This window comes from Protopterus annectens, chromosome 4.part0 (assembly GCF_019279795.1).
Source record: "Protopterus annectens isolate FY-2018-M chromosome 4.part0, PAN1.0, whole genome shotgun sequence".
In the NCBI taxonomy this organism is placed as follows: Eukaryota; Metazoa; Chordata; order Ceratodontiformes; family Protopteridae; genus Protopterus; species Protopterus annectens.
This window is the reverse complement of record NC_056733.1, coordinates 851,894,257-851,916,756: the sequence shown is the minus strand read 5'-3', so window position 1 is coordinate 851,916,756 and position 22,500 is coordinate 851,894,257. Positions and strand designations below refer to the sequence as shown.

General features: G+C 48.7%; 1 protein-coding gene across 2 annotated transcripts in view; it reads left to right on the top strand.

Annotated features, from left to right (window-relative positions):
• Positions 1 to 22,500, top strand: part of ATP5PD (ATP synthase peripheral stalk subunit d) — a 197,146-nt gene that overhangs the window by 44,378 nt on the left and 130,268 nt on the right. Inside the window, exon 1 of one of the 2 annotated variants that reach the window (XM_044068808.1) lies at positions 22,254 to 22,259. The exons of the other annotated variant lie outside the window; for it this stretch is intronic. The gene's annotated coding sequence lies outside the window, so the exon portion shown is untranslated. Of the gene's footprint in view, positions 1 to 22,253; positions 22,260 to 22,500 lie in introns of those variants that run through there. 2 annotated transcript variants of the gene reach the window in all.

Here is a 22,500-nt window from a genome sequence, read left to right as displayed (position 1 = left end):
ATCCTACCATGCCATGTGCAAATGGAATGCTATGTCACTGTTACTTGATGGTGCTGACATAACGCATACACAGCGGTCAGGTGTTACCAACTGTATGTCACATGACACCTGTAGCACCTACATCCTCCCATGTGCATATAGCAGCACAGTTGCCAGACATAGCGTTGGTACACATAATGCGGACAATACCGCTGCATGTCTATCAAACATCTCATCATATGGCAGGTGTATCATTCCCAGCACTGCCATGTGTCCGAATGTGTGACCACAGATGCCACATATCGTGGGGATTACGTCCCAGTTGCACATCCCTGTACACCGTTGTAGAGATCTGTACATACTGCAGTGTGGGAAGCATGACTTCGGCCGTTGTGGTGCATCACACACGTCTGCTATCCATATACACGTCTGGTCACCACAGTGTGTATGTATGTATGGCTTGGTGTGAGGGTGTATGCTAACATACAGTGAGAACCGATCACTAACCCCTCATGGTGACTAACCAGTCATGGTGATGCAGTAAACTACCCTGTTGATGCCATCTGTCCCAGCCATACTGGCTACCTGTGCATGTTCCTTCTCTGTGACACGTCGTGTGGGTGCAAAGTACTGCGAGGGTGATGACCACATAAGCAAGGGTCCCCACCTCAACACTACGGGGTGTGCGTTATAGTGGTGTACACCCCGTGGATGTGGCCATGTTCCCGTACTGTTACAGGGTCTTACTGCTACAGTGTGGCCTCCTGCTATCAAGTGACACCTAATGTCATCATTGGCCAGACCGCTGTGTACAACTTCTGCACCATGTCACCATACCTGTAATGTTTCTTGCTATGTATGTCATGTCTGTCCACCGTAGCCTGTTCCACTGGCCACATGCTTCAGGTGCAGTATAAGTGCGGACATCTGTGTCATGTTAGAGTTTCCAACAGTCAGGTTGGGGGTACGTGTAGCATGTAGATATTGCCAGACGTGCCTGTGAGTACTCAACAGTTACACGTGGGGGACTGCAAACACTGCTACCTGTAGGCACATGCAAGTACACCATAGGAGGGAACCAGGGTATCATTACCAACATGCTGTTACTGATGTAACAGAGACACATACTGTGAGCACATCACAATGCATGCTGCACCTGAACTACATGGTATGACTGGTGCATGTCAACAGTACACAACCTATGTCACATACAAATCTCTCAGTATTCACACACAACCACTGCAACATACACATCCCTCGCTATGCATACACAGGTAATATTACATACACCTCTCACTATTCTGTTCACCCTGTGCATCAGACCATTTGAGCATGTCCTTGCACCGATGGTGTGGATGACAGGGATGCGGCACAGGGTGATATGTTTGCCAGGGGCATAGGCTGCACCAGTGGATGACATTGTGTGTGTGTAAGGGCCGGTGATTTGATTGGACATGTCTTCAGAATGCATGTGGGTGTTGTGGAGCCCTACAGTTGTGTTTGCTGTGTGCGTGTATGTGTGCACACAGTTCCATCATTTGTGAGGCCTACACAGGGGTATTATTGACAGCTCCAGATTGTACAGACCAGGTTGTACAGCTCACTGTGACCGCACGTGTCCTGTGCCTGCCAGGGGTTGCACGGGCACTACCAGGCAGAGGTACAGAATGGCTACTGTCCAACACATGGCCACTGGAACAGTGTCCCTGCCGGGAACGTCCAGGGCCACGTCCATGTGGCCTGCTGTGTCCTGGTGTGGACAGCACAGCACCAGCTGCACTGCTACCTGCACTATGGGAGCGGCCGTGAGGTTGACCTGCACTAGGTGGTGTAGCCGGCCGACGTCCACGTGGTCTATGCCTCACCCCTACCAGATGTTCCAGCACAGACAGCTGACGCTCGTGGATTGCCATGCCACGGTCAATTCTGACCATGTCACCCAATCGCCTGTCCAGAACATCAGCAAGTTGCTGTTAAGCACCTGCGAATGCCTAGATGTTGTTGTTTAGGGTACGGATAGCAGCCCTCTGCAGTCTCTGCCCTTTTCTGTTATGCCGTTCGGCATGTGCCTGTGCTGCCATTACAGTCTGGAACATGCGTCTGGTGATTCCAGCTGCTGCGCTTTGTTCTGCAGGTGCATGTCTGCCAGAGGTCCTCCTATGAGCAACACCAGCCACATGCCTGTGTGGTACATCTGCAGTCAGTACACTGCCATTATGGTGTGGGAACACACCTTCTGTAGCCACCACACGTTCCTGTTCAACCCTAACAGATGCTGACTGTCCTTCCTCTCTGGCCACTGGTGATGCGGTATGTGTTGGCAGCTGAACTGTGTGTGGGGAAGAGGGGGTCATAGCTGGGATGGCAACCGTTGGCACAGATTCCGCCCCTAACATCCCTGCCTATACCTCATGCATATGTTCATCACTGCTAGCATCTGTGGGGACACTTATCAGATGGACCGCAGGAGGGTAACGCACCTACATCACCTGTGAATGCAAAGAAATACTATAGATTACAATAGACCCACACCGACACGCACACTGACACACCATGCATGTGATATGACAGATGGCATGCAGCATGCTTGTGATACAGCTGACAGCATGCAGCCCAGACATCAGTAGTGTTAAAGTATACCCCCTGGAATGCACACCACAGCAGGCAGGTGTCATATCATTATCCATGCAATGCACACGTACATGGTAGTATGCATGCATCCCCGTGATACACCATGTGGACCAGAACAGGATAACAATACACATGGCTGACGTGACTTTGACATGTAATCTGCTGACGGGTGCATTAACATGCATGCATGCCTGACACAATGGTGTCGTGACACATGTACAGCGTCGTACTGGGTATGACATTGTGGTGTTGCCCATATGCCCTACAGATAGACTGAATGTTGAGCAAATGGGCATGGTAGGGGACCGTGAGCCGTCTACATTGCTGTACAATGTGAAGTACAGACACTGTGCCATTGCATGGCATCATGAGGCGTCTATATTGCTACACAATGCATGATCTGTACACCTTGCATATCCAGATCTGCATGCATACCCATGACATACATGTGGATTGTGACCCACGATGCTGAGGTGTATACACGCCAAACCATGCTGTCATGTGACAGGTCATTGGAGGACATAGATGACACCCTTGCACGATGACTACAGTGTGTTAGCTGCCTGGCAACCATGTCCACACATAGCGGACCTGTCACATCACAATTTCACACATGACATTGATGTACCACGCACACAAGGTGCACAGCTAACAGTGATGTCCTACGGCAGCAAGGGAAATGTACAGTATCTGTGGCCTGGTGTCACTGTTGGTGGAATCTGAAAAGGTGACTACTGTCATGCTATGACACAGACAGCATGTTCAACGCATCTTATGGGGTAGACGTCACTGACACCTCCACTAGCTGTGCACAGGCATTTAAGATGTGCAGTGTACCACATCACCTGTACAATCCGTCTAGTACGGCTGTAAATGTCCCACGGGTGGACAGAGTGGGACAGGGTGTACCCACATCCCATCTACTGTGTGGCTACGTGTCTCCGGCCATCCCTCATGGCCATGTGTAGGTCATGTATGTGATGGCAGTCTCTCACACGTCTGTGTTATCCCATATGACATACACCCATAAACGTTGGATATGTCACCATCCACAGGGATATGCAGACAAGAGGTGTATGTGTGGTATGGGTTATGGGAAAGTGGCAATATTGCAACCAAAATGCTACGTGTCTGAGACACATGTGTGAACCCATTGCAGGGGCATATAACACAGTGGTGATGCCTGTGGTCTGCCCATATCACTGCTCACTGTGCGGTACTGTTTTGTGTACCACACGTGTTGTTCCACTGTATAGTACATATGCCTCCATTGTAGAACACCTCCACCGTTGTATGCACAGCTGGACACATGTAGCACTGACAAATACTGTAGTTTCATGTCTGTGTGTCATGTCATTTGTATATATTGCACATAGGTGGCCTGTGTTGATGGGTGAAGCAACCTGTATATCCATGTATTAAATGGCCACATGGCGTATAGATCAATGCTTTGACATGCCTGATACCAATGGCAGTCACACCTGCAACAGACTCTTGTGTGTGCGGCACGCCAGAGGTACCTGTGTAGGGTGACACAGCAGTATGAACATTATCCATGACTGTATGACATCACAGGGTGCACAGTGCAAGTTAACACATCCGCCTGTACAATAGCATTTAGGAAGAACATGTGTGCACACCATACATCTGATCCTCTTAGAACAATAAATGTGGACCAAGCCTACTATGACGGACAAATAGGGACAACTGTGACATATTGCTCTTACAAACGTAGAAATTTGCTAGCCTAATAGATTTGCATGCACATGGTTTTACACGGAATGTGCAGTCGTAAACATGGTATGTTATGTGATCCTATCTCGCCTACATTCTGAATGATGGGTTCGGAGCCGATCCCTCGGCTCCGACTCGGCACGCTTATGCCAAAGAGCGAAGTCTCTTATTGGCTGAGCTTACTATATCCCAGGATGCACCACCATCAGTCCCCCAGATCTCGTTTGCCGCTTAACTGCAAGGACGTGGTCTCGAGCTGGCTGGGCTGAGTAGCTTTTATTAACTACTTTTTCTGTCAGTTTTTGTGCTTGTATTTCACAAAAGCCGTTTTAACGGCTATTGCTACCTTTTGCTGCCTATTGTGTTCGATTGAGTAGTGGTTTTTCTTGTGTGTGACTGGGTAGAGTTTGTTTTGGCCCCCCTTTCAATCCAGGGCCTTTTCGGTCAAACTTTATAACTGAATTTTTAGTGTTTTAAAGTTCCCGGTTATTATACCTAAGGTTGTGTTTTTACACAGTTTCTGTAAGCCTTCGGTTTTTTGTCATAGGCGATTCTACAGTGGTTAAATTTCCTGTCAGAAATTGTTAACATTATGTCTCAAGCCCCTAGGCCTTCGGGCTTTAAAAAATGTACTAAATGTGCTTTTAAGATGTCTGTTACTGATGACCATCTACTTTGTGTTTATTGTTTAGGGGCAAAGCACTTGCAGGAGTCATGCAGCGCAGCGTATGTCACGCTTTTTCCTCAAGGGTCCTCCAGGAGAGGAAAAATAAATTGATTCTCAAAGGGTTAATTAAACCCTCTTTTGAAGAAGCCTTGTCTTCCGCTCCTACTCCTGCCAAAAGAAAAGGGCTTGGCTCACCAGTCCGTCGGATCCGACTGCCAAGAGACCTAGGCAGGCCTCCTTCGGCTCCAAAGACTTGAGCCGAGGTCGAACGGTCTGCCTCGATGCCACCAGTATCGACTCCTCGGGCTTCGGGCCGATGGCTGGGCATCGAGGCGGGTCACCTTCGCCGGCTCCACTGCCTCGGAGCCGACAAGGGTCGCCAGACACTTCCTCCTCGGCGCCGAAGTCTACCTCGGCACCGATGGAATCTGGTGTGCGTTCCTCCTCGGCCGATTCTCATCGAGTCGAGTCGCCGAGCCGGTCCCCTAGTCCCTTGGGGCCGAGGAGAGGTCTTCTCGAACCCGTTCTGTTTCCTCTCGGTCTTGAGAATGTCGGATTCTGATATAGACAGGGTGCTCCAAAGACTTTTCCAGTCCCCAGTCTTCCAAAATTTGTATCGGCTCCGACCCAGTTGGCTTGAGCCGATGGCCATGACCCATCCCATTGCTATTCCTCCTCCGACTGCTTCGGCTCCGGGAGCAGGTGCTCTTGGCGGTGGTGATCTCAGGGTCGGCTCCGACCCTTACTCCAACCCGGCCTCGGGTCCGAGTTTGGTACGCTGGACTTCTTCGGCTGGACCCGGGGTGATGTTTGGGACCGATGCTGGGTTCCGAGCCTCCCTCGGTGCTTCGGCGGGACTTCCGTCTACTATCATGGCCCGGAGACTGGACGCTCCCAGGATTCTGGAGGTCCGCTTTCAGAGCCATGAGGAGTGCCTTGGCCAAATCCTCTTGCCATCTCCGGTTTTACCAGCACCTTCCCTGGGCGTGGAGACTGGGTCTTTGGTAGTTCCCCTGTCTGTGGCCAGCGGAGCCCCGAGGCCTGAGGTTACCCCAGTGGGGTTCCTCTTCCTGAGGGTTCTTGAGTCATCTCCAGAGGAACCCCCAAGGAAGAGATCGCAAGAGGAAGCACGTGGACTCCCGAGTCTATCACATCGACACGGATGTGGATGATGCAGAGGGGTCCCCTAAGTCGTCCTCGGATGATGACACCTTTGCAGACATCTTAGAGATCCTCAAACAACGAGGCGGCTGGATGTCCAAACCCCCCTCTGCGGACGAATCAGTGCTCCTCAAGGCCTTTGGGGCTCAGCCCTCCGCCTCCTGGGTATCTCCGCCCTTGACGAGCTTCTGGATTTAGTTTGTCAAGGCGTGGGAACACCCGGATACTGTGGAACCAGTCCCTTCTCGTCCAAACAAATTCTTATCTGCTCCCCGAGAAGGAGTTCCTTACTAAAGGCGTGGCTGTAGATGCCATGGTGGTGGCATCTGCTACACAGCAGGACGTGGCAGAGGCTTCAACGTCCATCCATCCTCCTAATAAGGAGTCTAGGAGTATGGATAGGTGCGGAAGCACCCTGACTTCAGCGGCCTTTACCTTAAGGTCTCGGAATTATGTGGGACATTTTAGTAGGCTCCAGAGGGATCTGGCCAAGGAGTTGTCAGACTCCGGCGCGGGTAACCTACCTGAGCAGCTAGCCCAGCCCGTTAGCTCTCAGTTGGCTATCCTTACGCCAATTGCTAACTCGTCCATGAGGCTCATATCCTATGCGGCCGAAGGCGGGTAGAGCGCAGGCACAGGCGTGGCTCTCGTGAGACAGGCCTGGCTCCGCTTGTGTCAGTTTGGAGGCCTTCAAGTCTTCCTTCGCGACGCTCCCTTTGATGGGTCCTCATTATTTGGACCCAAGGTGAAAGACACCCTTACCGCTGTGAGCAAGAGGGAAAACGTTATCTGCCGTGGGGCCCGTTATTCCACTCCCTTCGGCCTTACCCCAAGGCCAAAGGGGGAAAATGTGGTTCGGAAATCTCGCAAGTTTTCTCCCAACAGCAGGAAGATTCCCGTCCAGAGGCAGAGGGCGGGAAATTTTTCAGGGAGACGCCGTCCCAGAGGCGGCAGAGGGCCCCGCAATTCTGGAGACCGCGAGTCCTTTCGTGGCTCTTCAGCCTCCCACACGACATGAGGGATTGCCCGGCTGTGCTGCTCGGAGCCAGTCGGGTGTCGCTTTGCCAAGCACCTAAAAGCCTGGGAGTCAATCACTCAGGACAGATGGGTGCTTCGATAATTGCCGGAGGTTACACCATCCCATTCAAATACTCACCCCTCCGTCCAAGAGAATCCCGGACCCACCACCCAGTCAAAGGGAAATAGCAGCCGCAGAAGCTTCAAAGCTGCTACAAAAGGAGTCATCCAACCGGTCCCCACAGACCAAATCGGATCAGGAAATTACTCCAGGTTCTTTTAGTGCCAAAAGACAGGGGACCTGAGACCAATATTGGATCTCAGCAGACTGAACCTATCCGTCACGAAATCCAAATTCAATGGTCACGTTGCAATCCATTCTCCCGTTGTTGGAGAAGGATGTTTGGATGTGCTCCATAGACCTCAAGGACGCCTATTATCACATACCGATACATCAGGCGTCCAGAAGGTATCTGCGCTTCAGCCTGGGAGCCAGTCATTACCAATTTTGTGCTCTGCCCTTTGGTCTCACCACAGCCCCCAGGGTGTTCACCAAGTGTTTGGCAGTAGTGACGGCTCACCTGAGGAGCCTTGGATTCCAGGTGTTTCCCTATCTCGACGACTGGCTCCTGACTGCCACCACCAGGCATCTACTTATGGACAACCTCAAAGCCACCATCTCCCTGGGTGTTTCCTGGGGATTACATTCAATTGGTCAAAGTCTGTCTTGCTGCCCTCTCAGCGCATAAAGTTTATAGGAGCAGAGATAGACTCAAGATTGATGCGTGTCTTTCTTCCTGCCGAAAGGATCCGAACCTTACAGGGCCAAGTTCAAGCTCTGATCTCGAGATCCAAAGCCCCAGCCAGGATGGTCCTACAAGTTCTAGGCTCAATGTCTGCCACGGTACTTTTAGTTCCTCTAGCAAGGTTACACATGAGGATTCTTCAGTGGCTCTTATCAACTCAATGGTCCTTTCAAGATCTTCCCCTCAATTATCACATCATGATTACGGAATTATGCAAAAGGGACCTGCGCTGGTGGCTTCAGACATCCAACTTGGATCAGGGAAAACCCTTTGTTCTCCCCCCTCCAGTGGTTACCCTGACGACAGATGCCTCCCAGATAGGGTGGGGGGGGGCATTGTCTGGGCAGGCTAGTTCAGGGCTCCTGGCTTCGATTTAAGCTCATCTCCACATCAACGTGTTGGAGATGAGGGCTGTACTTCTATCCCTACAGGCCTTACACAAGTTCCTTCCTCAGGGCATCATCGCCATCCACACAGACAACATGTCGGTGGTTTGGTACCTGAACAAACAAGGAGGGACCAGATCGTATCCCTTTGCAGAGAGGCCATGAGAGTGTGGGAATGGGCTGTAGCTACCAACCGCTTCTTGGTAGCGACCCACATCCCGGAAAGTCAAATGTATTGGCGGACAAATTAAGCAGGACAATTCTCTCTCCTCACGAATGGTCTCTAAACCGCACAGTAGCAGCCCAGATTTTCAAGAGGTGGGGAACGCTGCGACCTATTTGCGACTCCACAAAACACCAAGTGCCAAGGTTCTTCTCCTTGATTCCTCATCAGGAAGTACCGCCATGGATGCTCTAGCACAACCCTGGCCAACAGGGTTGCTTTATGCTTTTCCTCCAATTCCACTCCTTCCCAAAGTCATTCAAAAAGCTTCTCAGCTAAAGTCTTCAATGATTCTGATTGCCCCATACTGGCCTCGTCAGATATGGTTTCCTTACCTGAAAAAGCATGCAGTGGACGATCCGTGGACCTTAGACCTGATCCCGGATTTGCTAATCCATCAGTCGGGACATTGGCATCAGTCCCTTCAATCTCTGAAATTGACAGCTTGGCTCCTCCACTTCCGACCTTAGTTAGAAGTCACACACTAGACCCGGAAGTTGTTCACATTTTGTCTTCGGCCCACAAACCCACCACTAACAAATTGTACCTCAGTAAGTGGAAGAGGTTTGCTATCTGGGCTCAACTCAAGGGCTTAGACCCTATCACTGCTCCTGTCCCAGAGGTTTTGAAATTCTTAACATCCCTATTTAATCAGGGATCTTCTGTCTCAACTATTAAAGTTCAACTAGCTGCTATCTCTAAATTCCATGAATCCACGGATCCTCCTTTGATGAGCAGCAGGCTATGCAAAACATTCATTAAAGGTGCGAGTCTGTTAAGACCACCAGTTTTTCATCCTGCACCTCCGTGGGATCTTGATTTAGTGCTTCGCGCATTAACATCTCCCCCTTTTGAACCGGCTGCTACATGCGAGTTAAAATATCTGTCATGGAAAACGGCATTCTTAGTGGCTATTACTTCGGCAAGAAGAGTCTCAGAGCTTCAAGCCCTGTCTATTAAACCACCATATCTGATTTTCCACAAAGATAGAGTATCTCTTAGGCCTAATCCATCCTTTGTCCCAAAGGTCTGCTCTAGTTTCTGTCTTCAACAATCTCTAGAACTACCAGTTTTCTTTCCAAAATTCTCTAATGAAGCAGAATACACTCTCCATAAATTGGATGTTCACAGGCAATTACGCTTCTATTTAGACAGGACTCAGCAACTTCGTAAGTCAGACCAGTTGTTTGTGTCCTTCTCAGATAATAAATTGGGCCAAACTATCACAAAAGCTACAATCTCAAAATGGATTAGAGATTGCATAACTCAGGCCTATTCTTCTTCAAATAAGCAACTTGCATCATCTATCAAAGCTCATTCTACCAGAGCTATGGCTACTTCTATAGCTTTTCATTCCAAGCTCGCTATTTCGAAATTTGTGCTGCGGCTACTTGGTCCAACCCGCACACTTTCATTTCCCACTACAAATTGGATGTGGCATCTAAAGGACGAGCTTCATTTGGTTCCACGGTACTCAGGAGTGTTTTCCAGTGAGCCACCCAGGATTCAGGTGCTAGGACGCTGTCCCATCATTCAGAATGTAGGCGAGATAGGATCACATAACATCTTTTAGTTATGTACTCACCATAACTTCAGATGTTTGGGATCCATCTCGCCACATTCCTGATACCCACCTCCTTCCCCTGCCTTGCAGATCAGAAGAGATAGAACGGTTTTGAGCTCCACTGTTTTTATCTTGTTTCATCTGACGATGTTATATAAGCAGGGTATGCATGTGTGCATGTATGCGGACAAACTAGATCTGGGGGACTGATGGTGGTGCATCCTGGGATATAGTAAGCTCAGCCAATAAGAGACTTCGCTCTTTGGCATAAGCGTGCCGAGTCGGAGCCGAGGGATCGGCTCCGAACCCATCATTCAGAATGTAGGCGAGATGGATCCCAAACATCTGAAGTTATGGTGAGTACATAACTAAAAGTTTACACGGAATGTGCAGTCGTAAACACAAATGTATGTCATCATTTAATGACTCCATTCCTTGGCTATTTGCCAGAAAGGGAAATATATTAAGGGGAACACACCGACAATATGAAGTAGACATCTGGACATCATGCAAATACGTGTACAGTTCAGAGGTATGGTGCATACACAGGTTAGCATAATGTAGCATGCAGCATGTGTGTCCACATACCTTGCATATGTTACATTACATGCTGTACACTGACACATGCACATAGGTGGGATATACTGGCCATATATTCAGTACTGACTTGCTGGGCAACTCCAGGCTCATTGGTTGGGAGACGCCCACCTCCACAATGACAGCTAGTGTTTCTGGGAGCTGTTCCAAGGGTGTCCCCAGACTGGCCAGTAGCTCCTCTCTGTGTGTGTGTGTGTGTGTGTGTGTGTGTGTGTGTGTGTGTGTGTGTGTGTGTGTGTGTGTGTGTGTGGAGGCTGGCCCACCACCTGTTCCACCTTGTTCCCTGGCGATTGCAGTGGCACGCTGTTTTGCATGACTAATCAAATCCATGCAGTGTCTGCGCACCTGCTGGTAGGGGCAGTTGTGGCCACCCACTTTGACCCTCCTGCGAAGATCCTGCCACAGGTCGTCCTGCTGCTGTACGTGCTGTGGCACGTGGCTAAATAACACCTCGTAGTTCTCATGGAGGTACGGGATTAGGACTTCATCCTCCGGCTGTAAGCAGGTAGGCGTGTACGGGGCATTATCTGTAAGGCATGATGATGGTGACAGATCACATCTACAGACATATACAGTGATACCGCTGCACATATTTTTCTAGTACATCTGCACAGTTATCTTTGCAAATCAACATGACACTAACACGACTGGCATGTATGTGTCACACACGCAACACCCATTATGCATTGGATATCGTCTCTATATGTGTGGCACCTCATTAGTGTTCCTACTGCATGTGATGTCTGTCTTCATGTGGGCATGTCTGTTTGCCTGCACTTGATGTTCTTACCTATCTACACATGCCTGGATGTATCCACGGTAATGCTGTTGACCTTGATGCTGTGTACATGTCACATAACACAGACACGGCCTTAATGGACTTGGGCAGTGACAATGCAGCAAGTACGCATGGAAACCTGTACATGCATCCGTTTTGCCAACAGATCGCCTGTGTTGCACATGTGATAGACATGGGACAATGGCTAGTCGGGCGTCATTCGCAGGTAAGGTTATCGGCTACAGCATGTACGTACTGGGTTTACTAGCTGAATCCAACACCCATTACGCCACCATGAGGGGCATCAGTGACACACTAATGATCCAGATAGTTGATACATGGTGTGATGGCGGTATGGTAGATGTAGTATGACAGGGGATGATGTGTGCAGCTCTGTGGACAGGGCTGCATGGTATGACGGGAGAATGTCACAGGTATGGCACAGGGATCTGTCCAGCATGTGGCCATCCTAGTCGTAGGACGGTGGTTGTCCATGATGTATGTCTTTCAGATCAGGCTATGGACATGTAGCATGTCCAACAGCATAGTGTGGCATATGTCTGTATGCAAGGTGGATAGCATGCTGCATACTGGAGGTGAGTATTGTGGAGGCTGGTATCGGACAACCACGCATGTGCCCTACCCCTGGAGGGTGATGTGTTCCAATATTGGTCACATGGGTGCTGTGTATGGCTGTCCAATGATCTCTGTGCTCATGGATACCACCCTATCATGTCATGGGTACCTCTGATGACTACCTAAAGGGCCAGGGAGACGTCTCCAGCTCAGGGAGGTGTTGTGCACTACACCATCCCTAACAGTGTCCATAATGTTGACCACAGCCTAGATGTTACATACTGGGGACAGGGGTATTCCCCTAGTGGTGTCATTGCTCACATCATCCACCAGAATGTGCACATGTCACACACCCAGCCCATTCTGTATGTTCACAACACTGTGACTATTGCCCATAGGTCATGGCCATTCACATCCTCACATACACAGCTGGCTGACATTTGTCTGTGTGGTATGGCCTACAATGCGGGTCGGGTACGACACATTACCCTGGTTTACTGTGGCTGACACCATGTGATATGCACATATCACTGTAGCACCTTTAGTAGTTGTGAGTCTGTCAACAGGCCACTAGTGGAACACTCCTGTGACATACCAAGGCATTTGAAGTCAAACATCCGTACTGTCTTGTACATCTGTACTGCTAACATCTGCATTGATAATAGTCGTGGACCTGCAGAACATACCCGGCACTGTTCTGATGTGGTGCCGCCAATCATGACTGTCGTCAACACTTGTGGGTTGATATTATCCAATACCCTCTCTGTACTGTATGGGCATGCTCAGCACTTGTTCGGAGCTTTTTGGCACGTTATGAGCTACTGCTTAGTTTAGCACCCATTTCACACCAGTCCTCACAGGTAGACTATCTGTCCATACATTTCCAGCTTGCTTACAGTACAACAGCTGTTGTACACACATCACTCGCATATTTCATGAGACATGGTGGTTCATACGGCGTGTCCAGCTGGCACGTGCCACTTATATACAGGCATGTCCAAGTGGCACGTACCACTGCTATTGCCTATCACTGTGATGACTATGTTGTACATGTGGCAATAGAGCTATTCTCATGTACACAGTCAATGCACACCCCCCAACATAGAGTACAGCCTGTGGGGGATGCACATATGCAGCCCTGCTGGGGGTTATACTGTCACCAACCCTGACTGCACCTGACAGTCATGTGGGATATGCAACATTCGCAACACACCCTACTCATCACATAGTTCCACATGATCCCCATCACAGGCCACACATATGGAGACACCTTGTACAGTACTCCTCCATACTTTGTGTGGACACCAACTGCAGCCTATAGCTCACAGACACGTGTGCCCATCACATACGGCCAATAGGGTGTCGTAATATACACAACACACCTGTCATAGGTGGCTGTCGGCGGTCACACTGCTGTTCCACTCAGCAGGCTACACAAGGCGACAGTCACTTGCATCATACTGTCAAGTAACTGGTTCTGCAACATAACCTATGCACACATGCCACAATGCAGCAGGTACGATGTGACACTCATTTTCCATGTTTGTGTGACTGAAGTTGTATCTCAGGGCACAGACTGTGTGCAGGGACATGCATTAGCCCACCAGTGTTGTAGCCCTGATGGTGTGGTCCAAGCCCTGGGGAGCATTTTGCGGTCATCCGGACCGGTTACCACTGTACAACGAGCGACTGTCACTCCCAACAGTTGTCCATGCTTCTGCTGTCATTCCACAGGCGTCTGGTATATGTCCACTTTAACAGACATGGTCAAACATGATGCTGTGGCGCAGTTGACCTGCACCTGTCAGCTGTGGGTGTACGGATCACATGTTGGACTCTTGCTGCTTTTGTACTGCCCGTCTTGCACAGTGTCTAATAACCGTCACCAGCAGAACGGAAACTGGCTAGCAAAACATGTGGTCATGTAACAATGCCTGACATCATCCTCGGTGATGCACACAGGCAAGGCACACCTGATACTGCACCACTTCAGTATCTGTGCTGTAACTCGGACCTGCCTCTTGGCTCTGCAGAGCAGACCTGCAATGACTGGTTATAGACGGACCATTCCTCTCAGGCACATACCTGGGCTGGCACACCCAAGGCTGAGGTGTTCCCATATTCCACTATGTTGTACACACATCCCGGCTGGTTATTCCGCACAATGCATCACAGGTGCTCCACGTGCAAATAACTGTGTCCGGAACTGCTATGCACAGTATTACCAGCTGCAGATTCAACAAACCCTACGGCTACCACACCTAATTTCATGGTGTACTGGACAGTTGGGCTCACACTGCTGCTACTGATGTGAGACTGACAGTAACCCACACTTAACTGTGATAGCCGCACATGTGCCGATACATTCGGCGTACACTGTCCGTGAGTCATAACCTCCGCTTGGCTGGTTCGACCAATTCACTCCACCTCCAAGACCAACAGTATCGTTGTCTTGGACACTACCAACATGTGACTGCTGTTCCACACCTGGGGTTATCCCCTCATTGGTGGTATCCGAACATATGTTACTCACCCTTGTTAGCCATATACCAGCACCACACACTTCATGGCATACACAGTAGATGAGTACTACAACACCTACTACAGATGTCGTTTGACAGCGGTAGTTGACATCACGACACACGTGCAGGTGGACTATGCACATACAAACTTAGAGACATACCCCAGTGCACTTCATTAGCATGTACACCCCAATATAGATCATGCTATGCCACACAGAGCCATGATGGTACACACCAGTGTTAAGACGCCACTCTAGGGGTGCGGTTCCATGGACATACTTTACAACAAGTGGGGGCTGTTGCACAGTGGTGTACATTTCCATGGGTGGGGTATGTCACTGGTCGGCCTCTGTAGGGCCACGGGATCCCTCATCACATACTCCATAACTAGCAACGTACACATTACTGCGACACATTCCGAGATGTACCACCAGGCATTATGGTGGTATGTCAGTAGTCGTATGCAATACCCACATCTGCTGACACACACAACTGTCACTCTGAAACAGGACAGTAACAGGTGATGGCAACATGCTGCCAGATGGCTTCACTGCTAACATTACACCCTGTCACTCCCTACGGGGCCACGTTCCTAGCAGGAACATTGCTGTGTACCTGCGGTCACACCTACACAGTACTAACCTGCACTCTATATGTCCTAGTACACTGGCCCCTTGTCACCCAACAACATTCCAGGCTGTGATGTCCACAGACCTCTGAATGACCAGTCTCCCCACTGGGACACAATATTCAGTAATAGCCTTGTACCAGACATTGTGGCCCCTGCCCGGCACACACCGACCGTTACAGTCCACACAGCTGGCGCCACAATGCACGACTGGGACTTTTGCCCTACACACCTCACTGGACTGTTATGGACATCATTCGCTGAGTCTTTGTTGTGCTCCTGTCCTTTGATACCAGCTGGGTTGGTGTTGGGGCCACAGCATGCCCCACGCCTGTTCAGACACCTTTCGTAAGGGCGCCAGAGTAGTTGATGACGACACTGGGGTCCACACTGCCTACATTGTCTTCTCGCTGCCTTTCAGCACCGTTCTCCATTCTGGTATTGACAACATACACATACACCTGCACATAGGCACACGTCTCAGGATGTTATGCACAGTGGATGATGGATGGGACACGCACACTGAGGTGGCATACCATATCATATACTGCATTCCAGTTACACGTGGCATACCACAGTCCTCAGTCATGGGGCGCTCATGTTCGGTGTATGCTTTCCTGAGGTACAGGCTACAACTGAGGGGATTTCCCTGCCTGGCTGTACGGACCACTGCATACCAAGCGCCGTTGTGGATCCACCAGCTGTTACAGACCCCATCCATACAGGTGTCACTGTGATGGATACCTGATATGAGCATCATGGCCTCAACCTGCATGACAGTTGGTATGAACATCACCTTTGCAGTACACCATCCACCCACTGGTTATCACCTAGGTGTTGCTCCCTTACATACATGTCGCATTGTACGTGTTCGTACTACACATGTATGTCGCACACACTCCTGTGATTACCACATTGCCACAGTGATGTGGATATCCTACGTGTCCAAACTTGTCTGTACTGGGTGTGTAGCTGGTACATAGGCACCCATTGTACCTCTGCACACCGGACTTATACACACATCCATGGGTACAACACCCCACTTAAGGTGTACCTTAGACAGCAGCTACACCTTTACATAACTCAACATTAGAACGCCATGATGTTTATTGAGCTACACCGGTTAACATTCGCGGCTGCAGTGCAGACAACACGTCTGTACACATTTGTTGGCTACATACTCAGGGGTGACGTCTGCTGCATACACAGGGCCCATGTCTACAAATATGTTATTGGAAATACTCCGCATACGCGACATAAACAATAGCCACTGTGAGCATGATGCCCATGGATATGGGCACACACGCGACAGTGTGTGGGATGTGCTTGGGGGGTTGCATTCCCAGACCGGACACTCACCATACTTTGGGACAAGATTCCTATGTACATCACGCATGGACAGTCAGTAGCAGTGTTCATGTGATACCTTACTTGGTGGATGGTGGACACGTACGCCAAGGATCACTGCATTGGCTGTACTGTGCAGAGATGCAGGTTACACATGGCTCTTCTGTTCACAGGACACTACTCTGGAGAGATGCCACTGGTATGCACACTAGTTATTGTTACACATACACTTGCCAGACTGCATGGTACCCCACTGTGAACCTGTGGAGCTATTACATGTCCTTTGTGCATGGTTACTGGAATAGCCCTTCCATTTAGATTAGCTGTCACGCTATTACCATGCCCCGTGGCTACAGGCCATATGTATCCTGATATTGTACACGCCAATCATGTTCTTGTGTGTCTGTCGCATCTCTTCTGCTGTTCTAGTATGGGATTAATGTTTGCGTCCTTTGCAAATGCACAGAGTGGATTACATTATTTATGTCATCATAACTGTTTATACGTAACTTAATTACATAGTACTCACATCACTATACGATACCTTTGGTATGCATCCTATGCTTGTTCTCCTGTGTAGCATATCTGACATATCAATCTACTGTACTATACATTACACATATGTTGTATGGTATCCCATAATTCATAGCATACTTGCACAGTGGGACCACCTTAGACATGTCATTGACGTTATATGCCCATACACATGCGTACTGTTACAGTATATACATATAATACTATCCCCTACTGTGGCACGTACTTTTTGGACATACCCTGCCATGGCCGGCAGGTCGTCTGACATTGTTCAATTTAAAGCAGTCATGTTGCATCCCTTGTGGTGTCTATGCTGTTTACGTTGTGGCCCACTGCTGGACGCACAACTTCTACAAGCTTTACTACGATCAGCAAGACATCACTACATAAATACCATTTCCCACTTTACACATGGCGGACTCTTTTAATTACTGCAAACCAGGCTATGCATACACTGACATAACGTAATACAGAACATACTATACATAAGTTGTACATACCTTGATATCGTTACAGTATTTCGTCTTTATCTTGCTGTTCTGTATCACTCTTTGCACTTTTTTTTTGGTATGAGCATACATTTGAATATCTGGCAAGTCATCCTCATATATGTCGATACCTGCAACGTGGTTTACTGCCGCCAATTGGTCTGCCGGTGTGACTAATTACGTGCACTTCAGCTGTGCAGCTACTCCATTTACCAATTACGTGTCAACAGTGGTGTATAATTGAATTCTCCACTTGGGCGTTGGCCATTTGCCCTGCCTTCGGGGAGACGGCCTGTATTGTGTTTTGTTGTGTGTAATTGCAACTGCTATGTGTAGAGCCGAGCGTTATTTCTGAGTCATGTCCCCGTGGATTGTGTGTGTTGGCTTGTGTATGTGGTTCTACCTGTGACTGTACCTGTCATCCCACCCGTCTGATAACGGACTATTGCAAACACCTGTAACATCGCCGTTTGTTCCATTATACGATGGATACGATTTTGCATGGCGCCTTTAAATGTGTCTCTCTCAAGGTATGTTAATGGTTCAGCAGATGTAATTGACTAACTGGATGTTTGTGCTGTGATTACGGTCTGTATTGCTATTGTTTCCAGTGTGGGGGATGTAGGTGGGTGTACTTGGCATATACGGTTTTGTGGGGCATGCATTTCTACGTAGTCCATATATATGTGTGTGTGGGCCCCTTCCCTAATTGCAGTGCTAGCACTTACTACACCTCTGTTATGGGTGTTTACTTTGGGCCGTTGTTAATTGGTTTCTATATGGTATGCAGGTGAGATTGATACTTCATTCCTCCGGATGTACAGCGATATGTGCAGGGATATTTCTAAATGACAACTATCCCATGTATGTGTGCCCCAGAGATTTGCAGTCATTGCAGTGGTGTTGGTGTCGCACCCTCTGTGGCATGGCTTGCCACCTTTTCATATGGCCATAGTTAGACACTTGCGGGTCACACTGGTGTTTACAGGCTGACTTATAGGCACTGTCAGTACACAGGATGGCACATACTTTTATCCTCATTACATACCAATTGTTCTTGGACCTTGCCTACGTATCCGTTTGCATGTAACATTTCCGTTTCTTACATACAGGCATGAGTATTTCCTACAACTATTGCATAATATTTGGGACATACTAATGCCCTACACACTCGAACAGTTGCCCTGTGTAATGTTTCATGTCAGGACACACATGCCCAGGGAGGGGCTGTCCCTCCCAATGTGGGACAGGTGGTTACCGCATGCCTACGGCTGGCTATACCCGCACCTACCGTTATCTACCGCAGAGTTGCCACCTACAGACGCACTATGCGGACACACACACATTATAGTCACACGGAAACACACATGGCACCCTCAACACACACACATACACAGGCTACATCACTTTCAACCACAGTTGTACACGGTACCCACGTGGACCGCACCGCCGGCAGCGGTGACTACATGTACTTACTATCGTCATATTGCTCGCGGTTCTACTGTTCCAGTACTGTGTTTTTTCTGTCTTTCAGCCTGCTGGTTACGCGTGTCTGTGTGTGTGACACGTTCCATATTTGGCGGTATCCTATTTATTTGTACCTCAAAGGTGTTTTGAATGACGTTGACCTATCTCACACTATCGCCATTTATATATGTGTAGATAGATATATATAGATATATATATATATATATATATATATATATATATATATATATATGTGTATATATATATATATGTGTATATATATATATATGTATGTATGTGTGTGTATGTATGTGTGTGTATGTATGTGTGTGTATGTATGTGTGTGTATGTATGTGTGTGTATGTGTGTGTGTGTGTGTGTGTGTGTGTGTATATATGGGCATATATATATATATATATATATATATATATATATATATATATATATATATATATATACATACACATACACACACACAGACACACATCTCAGCCGGGTGGTGATAGGCATGCTACGCCTTTCATTGTGTGTTTGTCAGTGTATACTGTGTTTTCTGGACTCCGCACGTTTGTGTCTGTACCTGTCACATTACACACCTGCCATGGGTTAAGATTACCTCCCGTCCCACTTTGCGAGGGACAGTCCCTCTTTCTGCAGATGTGTCCTGCGACATATATGTGAACATAGCAAATGTCCTGCGACTGTGGGACAAACATATTCCCTATAGTTTATGTAATAGTTGCGTATCCGACCCACCTACATGTTACAGGACACTGAACACATACCTGCAACAATTACTAGAATAAACTTTTTATCAATGCAAAACACTGACGTTCTGGTTGTCGTACTGGCCGGGTGTATGTCCCACATTGGTCTTTTGCAATGTGGCAACCCTGCCGTACATACATCTTGGCTAGCAAAAGTGTTGGGTGATTGTATATATGATTGCCTGTTCCACTCCTGGCAGTGGTCGTTTTACCCTTCAGAGCAGGTGCTATTTGTTCAGGGGTGACTAATGCTGGTTTCACCTGTTCTGTACATAATTGACGGTGATCTGCACAGTGGTCTGTGAAGCTTAGCCCTGTTTTGCGCATATCCGTATAGTTGTATTTAAACATCGCTTACCTTCTGTGGGCAACGCTTATTCCCGCTAAAGTGTGCTACACATATTCTGGTGACCTGCATCCGGAATGCCTTACCCGTGCTGTCGGGGTTACGTTACATCCCTTGCGGGACGTGGGACCGGGAACATGCCCGGCAGTCACTGCATGTACCACTTGGACATCTGGGTGTTGTACACGTATTACTTCATTTTGTATGTGAAGTACACTACAGCAGTTACTCCTCACTACACTCACATGGATAACTCCGTTAGTTTACAAATTTATGGGTCCAGTTAATAGTATGTCCATGTGATGTTTACTGGCTGTACTCCGGCATTAGGTATGTATATCACAATTAGCTACACCTGCTGATGTGCTACACCTTCATCCGACCATGGATGCAGCATGCTGGGGTGACGAATGCCTGTTATGGGTACATCCCCTGCCTTGACACCACATCCATGCTTACATTTTGTGGATCCCCCTCAGTGTAGTATCAGTGCTGTGTGTGTGTGTGACAGTGTTTACACACATGTGCTCCCGCGATTGCCTCTGCTCCAGTAAGCGACAGTTGCTTACTCGATGTTGCTTACTCGATGTTGTGGCAACGGGAGTCCCTGTTTGCCCCGTTCGGTGTTTTGCCATCAATCGGGCATGTACCTGCCAATGTACCTGAGAACCTATACACACAGCACCGACAGATGCTGATAGGCGCATCTACTGTTCAGGTGTTGACATTTCCGTGTTCCAATGGCTGTTGCGTATACAATGTTTGAGGGCTGCCTATGTAGGATTCCACAGTGGGACACCTATACATCACAATTTGCAGGTGATCATGTTTGTGTGCCATCCATTTTACTGTGTGTGCAGGTGGAGAGGGGTGTCAGATCATGGGAGCCTACATTGTCAAGGCATGTGCTATACGTTCCCTCTTTGCCAAGGCGTAGGCATATTGGGCACGCCTCTGTCTGCCTACTGGGGCTGGCACAGTGTGTCCGTGGTCTGGATCCCTCTGCAATTGTGGTGGGCTGTGAGGCCCTCCCACATTCTGACCCTGCTGCAGCTGTTTCCGCAGGATCATATTATGTAGCATGGCACATACTATGAAGATATGGGCACATGCCTGGAGAGTACTGCAAGGCTCCACCAGATGTGTCCAAGCACCGGAACCGTGATTTCAGCATCCCAAACACACACTCTATGATGATTCTGGTTTGTGCGTGTGCCTCATTATGGCATTCTTGCATTGGTGTGTGTGCATTTCTGATGGGGGTCATCATCCACGGCTCCAGTGCATAGCCAGCATCCCCCACAAGGTGGCCTTGTGGGATGTCCCCCCTGACAGATACCTGATACAGCTGTGAGGCATGCCAGATATGGGAGTCGTGATAGCTTCCAGGGATGCCAGCACACACATCCATGATAATGCCCTGGGCATTGCACACGACCTGGCAATTGATGGAGTGGAATCCCTTGCGGTTTATGTAGCGCCTACCATACTCACCGGGTGGTGACTTGAATCATCGCACCCAGTACCTCAGGGTAGTTTGCCACATGGTGGAAGTGAGGCATATTGCTGGCCAACTCCTCCTGAGTTCGGGGGAAGTGGTATATGCTCATTGGCATGTGGTAACATGGCATCCAGGAGCTGGTGTAGTACCCTGGATGCCGATGCCTGTGAGATCCCCAGTATATCTCCAGTTGGCCTTTGAAAGGTACCTGTGGCTGGTATTCGCAAGCTTACACATACCTTTGTGTCCACTGGGATAGGTTCCCCTCTGTTTCTGGTTCTCAGGTGTGGCCGGCACAGCTCTACTATTTGCTGTAAATGTCCCTGTCCACCCTGTAACACTCTACTGTCTCCAGATCATGTAGCCCCTGGTAGGTTACCCTTGGCCTGAACACTCTTCTCCTCCGAGGCCTACGGTGGTTGTCGGCATCATCCTCCACAACACCGCCAGTCTGTAACACATGCTGATGATTCACTGCTATGGCAGCTCCCAACATGTACATTTTAAAAGTTCCCCGTCTGTTTACACCTATGGTGCAGTGTTTGGGAATACACAGATGTGTGTTGGGTGCTTTCACACTTTATACTGTTTTGCTATGAACACTGATGTCATAGGTGTGTATGTTTTGCTATGAACACTGATGTCATAGGGTGTGTATGTACGATCGTAGCTACAGGGTATCTTCTGTGTTTGATTAACGGAACCACTATTGTGCCTCCTTTGGTGTTGCATTACATTTGGCTGCCGTGAATTACCTCCTGCCCTTCCATTTACATTTGTG